The sequence below is a fragment of the Brassica napus genome, unplaced genomic scaffold (genome assembly GCF_020379485.1).
Source record: "Brassica napus cultivar Da-Ae unplaced genomic scaffold, Da-Ae ScsIHWf_138;HRSCAF=249, whole genome shotgun sequence".
Lineage (NCBI taxonomy): Eukaryota > Viridiplantae > Streptophyta > Magnoliopsida > Brassicales > Brassicaceae > Brassica > Brassica napus.
Genome location: NW_026014806.1, coordinates 1 through 8,329, shown reverse-complemented (window position 1 = coordinate 8,329; position 8,329 = coordinate 1). Strand labels below are relative to the sequence as shown.

Genomic DNA, 8,329 nt, shown 5'->3' with positions numbered 1-8,329 from the left:
AACGAGACGACTTACTTGTAAGACGTCCAGGATTTTTTTCCGAGATTCTGGTCAAACCTCGTAAATCCTGGACGACTTACATTTCAGTCGTCTCGTGGACGACTGAATTATAAGTCGTCTGTATATAATTAAATCTTGAAGTTTTATTTTTCAATTGCAAAACTAACCTATGACGACTAAACTGTAAGTCGTCTACTTTAAAAAAAATATTATTATTTTAATTTTCACTAGACGACTGAAATGTAAGTCGTCTAGAAAAGTCAAACTTCTGAAATAATCCAGTCAAATGCAAAACTAACCTATGACGACTGAAATGTAAGTCGTCAAGCTTTTTGGAGTTTTTTTTTTAACCAAACAATAGTAGACGACTTATTTTTTAGTCATCCGAAATAACAGATTTCAAAGTCAATTGCAAAAATAACTTCTGCGTTGACCAGACGACGTATAGTTTAGTCGTCTAAACAGACGACTGAATTATGTAAGTCGTCTGTTTTAATTTCTTCACCAGACGACTGAAATGTAAGTCGTCTAGACTCTAAACATAACCCCTAAACTAGCTTTTATATGTCCGGTAAATGATCCGGTTAGGTTACAACGTACATTGGTAAAATTAAAGGTTCGGTACGATGTGGACGACTGAAATATACGTCGTCCGAGTAAATTATTCAACAGACGACTGAAATATAAGTCATCCACATCCTAAACATAACCCCTAAACTTAATTATCTAATTAAACAACTTCATAAAATCAAATCAAACTTGAAAAGTGTTTACTATACACAGAAATAAACACATATATGTGAAAACTAATTTTTGAAAAAAAACATTTTAGTTTTCCAAAATCTAACCCTAACAATACATACAATACTACAACATATGTTTGCCAAACTCCTAAACCAAAGTATTCATGATTCACTACTTCCACTCATCTATCTTCAAAACAAATCAATTTTATCATATCTTAATTTATATCACTTAAAACTGTTTATAATTACTTGATTTTTATTTTTCACGCATCAAAATATATTTTTACAAGATTTATAATTATTTTTAAAATAACTGGTACCAGACGACTTACACTTCAATCGTCCAGACGACTTCCAACATCTCAGACGATTTACTGGGGCTATATTCGTAAAAATGGCTTCTGTTTTTTTGTTGGGTCACAAGGGGCTGAGCTGTAATTTCACTAGGTTTTTAGGTTAGTTTTGCATTTGATTCAAGTTTGGGTATAGGTTTGGGGTTAAAATCAAGTTGTGGGTTAGTTTTGGCAAAAATCCCTTTTAACAGAGCCCAAATACCTGCCAGTAAGTTTTAAAACTACGCTTATAATTCGGTAAAAAAATCGGTTCTGTACCGTTTAATAACATTATGAGGTGGGTGATTAATTGGTGTCCGAGTAAGTAACCCGATTTGGGTTTACTCGCCGCGGGACCCTTACGCCGAGCGCCTAGGCGACCGATTTTACGGCTAGGTGCCCGCGTTTTGAACAGAGCATAATAGTTTGGTTCGGAACCGGTTCGGGTTCTATCGGATTCCAGTCGGGGTCCGTAAATCTTCAAAAAACCGGGTACAACCGAATGTACCTTCAGGTAGGTCTCAATCGGTTCTTCAGTTTAAAAGTACTTGATTTGTACATACTTTGTAACCAAAACATAAGTGAAATCGGTTCTTCAGTTAATAGAACCTGAATTGTATCATTTTGTAACCAAAACATAACTAAAATCAATTAAAAAATAAGATAGGAACATCAAACATGTTCATTCAAAATCAAACGTGTTCATTCAAAATAAAACAAGAAAAACGAAAAACAAAGTTCTTATGAAATGAGAAACATTATTCAATGAAAACAAAACAAAGTTAAAAAAATTCAAGCTTCAACCGCCACTTTCAACCATCAAACTTCATGTAATAGAACCATCAACCTTTGTGTAATAGATAATTATTTTAAATATTCAATAATATTTTAGTGTATTTTGGTTATATATTAGGAATTGAGATCATGTTTGTTACAAGTTATTTTTAGGATTTTGAATGTTTCAGATTCTCTTGGATATCCATTTAGGTTCGATTCGATTAATATTCATAATCTGAAATATCATAAAACAAGATCTATCGGTATTTATGTCGGGTTCGGTTCAAATTCATTTTTATCAGATCGGATTCGGTTCGGAGTTTCGAATTCGGTTTATTTGCTCAGCCATATATTACACATATTTAATTAATAATATTTAAGGTAAATAAAATTATTTATAAGATGCATACATTTTGTAGTTAATATTAAGTTTAAAATAAATATAAGTTGTATTGATATTTAAAATGATCATATATTTGTGTGATGAGAAAAATGCGTCAAAACAATATTTTTCGTAAAACAGAAAGAGAAGACTATTTAATCAGGGGTTGATAATGTGAGAGAAAAAACAGGTAGGTCGATCATGAATGTTTTATTTAACACATGTTGAATGTGGGGTTCCCAGCCACCAAGAAACTGATCAACCGTTACATTATCCAACTCTTTAGCTACCTTTAGTTTTACGAATAAATCATTTAGTCAAATGCATCCACGTGCGCCTCATTGTCTATAAGAAAGTTGACATATGAAGAAAATTAGACAATTCGTGGCAGCTTCGATTCAAAGATTAGTCTGGTCAAAAACTGATGAGCTTTATAATCTTTTTAAATCGGTCGGCCAAATTTTAAAATCTTTGTTATAAGATGAACGGGATGAACATATACTCCGTCTATTATATTTCCTGTGACCCAGTTATTCAATATTGATCAATCTGTTGCCTACACAATTTTTCTAACGACTAGACTTTATTCTGTAGGTCCTATATTTTCTTAGGATGAGGTTTAAAATATGTTAAATTATTTCTTATTGAAATAAATCCTTCTCAACCGGATTTGCACTTGTAAATTTTGAATCCTTATTGATAATGTAAGAGTTTTAGTCACTAAACCAAATTTACCCGCAGTGTCATTCAACTTTTTGAAAACAAGGAAACAAAAAAAAATAAAAATAAACGTTACAATGATGTAGAAGTAGTATGAAAATCAGTTTAGTGGAAGACGTTTTATTTTATTGTCAATGTACACAAGGATGAAGCGATTGAGAAACACATGTTTTTAAAGAAAGCTGTACTGTATTGATTTTCTCATTCATTGCATGTTGTAACTTAAAACATGTCATCACTGTACATAATGTGGTTTACGGATAGAAAGACAATTCTGAAACTGAAGAACTGTTTAATGTCGAGTAGATTATAAAAGTTCTTGAAGTATGTAGTTTCATAATCAATACAGTGATGACATGATTGTGAGTTTATAAACTATATATATAAGGTTCCATATTCCATAAATAGTCAATCATTCATGAACAATGAAACTCAAGAAATAAAATTCACCTTAACATTTTTACCAAAAAAAAAAAAAAATTCAACAACGTGAACAAATGGACCATGCATAGTTTAATTTCTGCGGTCGATATATTTTATTTCTTGATTTCCATTCATTCGATTTTTAAAAATGAAAAGTTTTACAAAGGAAACAAATATTCGTGATGATGTGAGGTGGCAGTCCGAGTGGTGTAAATATTCTATTAGCAAGTGGTGTTTGTCATAAGCAATTGATGGTCGAACCTGACCGTATTCTTGGAATATTCAACAGTAGCATCGGTCCACACACTGACCTCACCTTTCCTACCTTTAATTAAATTTTATTTATTTCATAAACAACAAAAAGTATTCATACTGTAATCTCTATTATTAAAAGAGAAGTACCAATATAAATTGCTCCTTAGTTTTCAAAGTATTTACATTTGAATGCCACTGAAGTAATAAATTTACCTATCTTTAGTATTCTTGTTTTTTATAGTTTAATTAATGCATTTTCCTAAAATAAAATATAACAAATTATGTTTATTTTTAAAAAATGTTTCCTATAATCTGGGTTAAACAATAAATTATACTTAATCAATGTCAAAAAATGTAACAAGATTTTTATTATTACAGGGGGGTTATTTTTTATTTTGGTATATTAACTACGTCTAAAAAACATAAAAGTGTTATAAAACTTCATAATATAAACCACAAAATTTTAATAATATATTGAATTATTTAATCGTATAAATCAAAATAAAAATAGATATCCATTTTATTAACATTAAAATTTTGATCCATAAAAAAATACTTTGCATGAACACACGAGTATATTTTAAAAATAGGGTTGTAACAGTTGACAGATCAAAAAATAAAATAAAATATTCATTATAAATTCTAAAATGATTTTGTTTAGAAATATATTAAATAATTATTTAATATATATATATATATATGTATATATATAAATTTTAAAAACATATATTACCATTTATATAAGATAAATATTTTTTTTTTGCAAACCAAAAATGAATATCCGCGCGGGTGCGCGGGTCAAGCTCTAGTTAGCCTTAAAATACCTCTACTGTTTCAGTTATGTGGATGTTTTTGGACTTTCCCTTGGAATAGGAATATGGAAGAATCGCATTATCTACCATGTGAACACATTGGAAATTACGGAACAAATGTGTTTTCTTTCTCATGTTATGTTTGGTTTACTAAAAATGAATACTGATAAAAAAAATTTGAAAACCCTTTCTACAAAAAAAAAAATTTTTTTTAGTATTGATTTACTATTTTTTCAATTATAAAACTTATTATTAGAGATTTTACGGATTCACGGTTGATGATTCAGGTACTTATACTTAACAATGTATGAAATGTGGTGTCAATGGTTCTATTTAGTATCTACATTATATCAAATATTTTCTGTTAATATGTATAAATGTTTATATACTAAGTTATATGTTCGAAATCTGAATCACAATTTTGATATAGAACACATTAATGAATATGTAATAAAATTTCTAAGTTTTTATTGTGACAATCAATTAATGAGCAAAACCAAAAATTTTGGACTCTTGCAAGATATTGGCAATTCTTCCAAGTAGATTTTTTTTTTTTATAAAAAAATAGAGCAAATTAGTTCAATATACTAAAAAAAAGTGGGATACTATATAATAAGGGAAAATGGTAATGATGGGAAGAAGAAAATTAGGGGGAAATAAGGTATGGAATGCAAATAGGGTAGATTTTGTGTGTAGGGAGTACAAATTCTCAAAAATAAATATATACATGTATAGGGCGTTTATTAATATTTTGAATTTTAATATTGGCAATTCTTCCAAGTAGATTTTTTAAATTTTTGTTCTCACAGAAAAACATTAAAAAAAATCACTAAAAAAAATTTCATTAAAGAGCCAAAAGATTTTTCTATCTCTTTTTATATATATAAATAGTAATAAAAATTATATTTTTGAATTATATGTTTTCAATTCTATTTTTTATTTAAAAATTTTTGATTTTTTCAATTTTTTTATTTTTCAAATTTGTTTTAGAAATTGGAAAATGTTTTTGAAACTACTTTTAAAATTTTAATATTTAAATTTTAAACTCCACCCAAAACCCCAACTTTTAACTCTAAATTCTAAAGTTCATTAACTAATTTTCAGGATATAAATGTATATTTACTTATTTAATAAAACATTTTGGCCATATTTATGACAAAAAAAATAATTGGAGTATCTAAAGTAGTATTTATCATTAATAATGATTATAATACTAATTAATATAATTACAGTCCAGGTACATAAACGGTCCTTGTTTACTCTCAAGTCTATAAAAAGCTCCACAAGAACCAAATTACAATTGAATTTGGTAACAAACATTTCTCTCAAATCTTAACTCGGAAGCGACGAGAGAGAACTTCGATGGCTTCCATGTCTGCCGTCCTCAGCAAATCCCCTTTCCTCTCTCAGCCTCTCTCCAAATCTCCATCCTCCGATCTCCCCTTCTCCGCCGCAACCGTCTCTTTCCCCTCGAAATCGCACCGTCGCGGCGGGTAGTAATCCGCGCCGGACTCATCTTCCCCCGACGGGGGAAGCTCGTGAGCTCGTGGTGGCGGAGCCGCGACGGCGGAGAGGACGCGAGAAGAAGCACGAGGGGGGGAGCTGCCACGCGTGGAGCTCACGGCGATCGACGTGCAGTGGATGCACGTGCTGAGCGAAGGCTGGGCAAGTCCGCTCGGAGGCTCATGAGAGAATCCGAGTTCCTCCAAACTCTTCATTTCAACTCGCTTCGTCTTGACGACGGATCCGTCGTCAACATGTCCGTGCCTATCGTCCTCGCTATTGACGACGAGCAGAAGGCTAGTATCGGCGAGTCCAAACGCGTCGCGCTTGTTGGTTCCGACGGTAACCCCGTCGCTATCCTCAGCGAGTAAGCCTCCTCATTCATAACTTATCTATCAAGCAAGTTGTTTAGTAAGTAAAGTTCCAAACAATATACCTCTGCATAGGTTTGACGAATCAAACTTAGGTTATACTGTTCTTTGTCAGTAGACGTTTGGATCTTATGTCTCTACTGAGTTGAAGTCAATGTTATAGATTCATGATTGAACTATATGCTATATAGATCTGATACGTCCCTTAGCTGTCACTCATTTGATACAAACAATACTGTAAGCTCATATGATTGATTAACCTTAGGTATACTGTTCTTTTGTCAGTACATACATTTTGGATCTCAGTCTCTTCAAATCCTATTTTCTTGTACTTAGTTTTGTCGATTTTATAGATTTAATGATTGAAGTTATATTATTCGTTCCTGAATCTTGCTTTTTTTGTTTGTTTGATCAGCATTGAGATTTACAAAACATCCCAAGGAAGAGAGAATAGCAAGAACTTGGGGTACGACGGCTCCAGGTTGCCTTACGTAGAAGAAGCCATTACCAACGCTGGAAACTGGCTGATTGGGTGATCTCGAGGTTCTTGAGCCAGTCAAGTACTATGATGGGCTTGACCGTTTTAGGCTTTCCCCTGCTGAGCTTCGCAAGGAGCTGGAGAAGCGTTGGGCGGATGGATGTGTCTTTGCTTTCCAGCTTAGGAACCCGGTTCACAACGGTCATGCACTTCTTATGACTGATACTCGGAGGAGACTCTTGAGATGGGATACAAAAATCCTATTTTTTGCTTCATCCGTTAGGAGGGTACACAAAGGCTGATGATGTTCCTCTAAGTTGGAGGATGAAGCAGCACGAGAAGGTATTATCGCTTGTGTCTTTGAGTGAGAGAAACAACATTTGCTGTTTGTTGAGATGCTAAATGGGTTTAGAATTCTAAATACAGGTGCTAGAGGACGGTGTTTTGATCCAGAGACAACAGTGGTTTCGATATTCCCGTCTCCTATGCATTATGCTGGTCCAACCGAAGTGCAGTGGCACGCAAAGGCGAGAATCAATGCCGGTGCAAACTTTTACATTGTGGGTCGTGATCCAGCCGGGATGGGTCACCCAGTTGAAAAACGTGATCTCTACGATGCCGATCATGGAAAGAACGTACTAAGCATGGCCCTGGACTTGAAAGACTCAATATCCTTCCTTTCAGGGTATATGAAAACCAATTCAAAAGTTTCACACTTTTTTGTTTTTTTTGGGAGTGTTGGGAGATCTGATTTATTGATTTTATGTCAGGTTGCTGCATATGACAAGACACAAGGCAAAATGGCTTCTTTGATCCCTCGAGGCCTCAAGATTTCTTGTTCATCTCCGGCACTAAGGTAATTTCACTACTTCCCAACACCAACCTTACATTTTTCATGGTTACTGATAAAAATCATTCTCTCAGATGCGCACATTGGCCAAGAACAAAGAAAACCCTCCGGATGGATTCATGTGCCAGGTGGATGGCAAGTTCTTGTTGATTACTATGACAGCTTGACTCCAGCAGGTAAACTACCGGTTCCGGCCTAAGACAAAGACAGAGACAAAGAAACTGTCTATGATTCGTTTCAAAATGTATCTGCTTGTGTGTGTGGACTTGAGGCAACAGTAGTTTTGTATAGGAGAAGCCTATATATAAACAATCTGGCCGGACCTTTTTTCAAAATAAATTACATAAAAGACTGTTTTTCCTTAGGAAAGCTGTAATATTGATCAAACCACCGTCTGGTTGAAAACTTGTACCATATGAAACGATTGTGTTTATATGAAACAACAAGAAGCAGTTTTGCTTTTCTATGCAACTTTCAAAGTTGTGGACTAGCACTTGCATGTTTACATGAATGCAAAATCTTGCTGAAATGTCTGAAAGAGAAAACCTGAAGTTGATCATTTGGTAAATATTTTATGTAAAGAGGTACAATTGGTAACTTGCTACCGTACGAATGAACAATCTTGAATCAAAAGTGAGTACGAATCGACTCAGATTCTCTTAAGAAATAAACCACCTTTG

At 33.2% G+C, this 8,329-nt stretch overlaps 1 pseudogene; it reads left to right on the top strand.

Moving 5' to 3' along the window:
- The first annotated feature begins 5,801 nt into the window (after nt 1-5,801).
- LOC125597228 lies at nt 5,802-7,897 on the top strand (annotated as a pseudogene).
- Nucleotides 7,898-8,329: the final 432 nt, after the last annotated feature.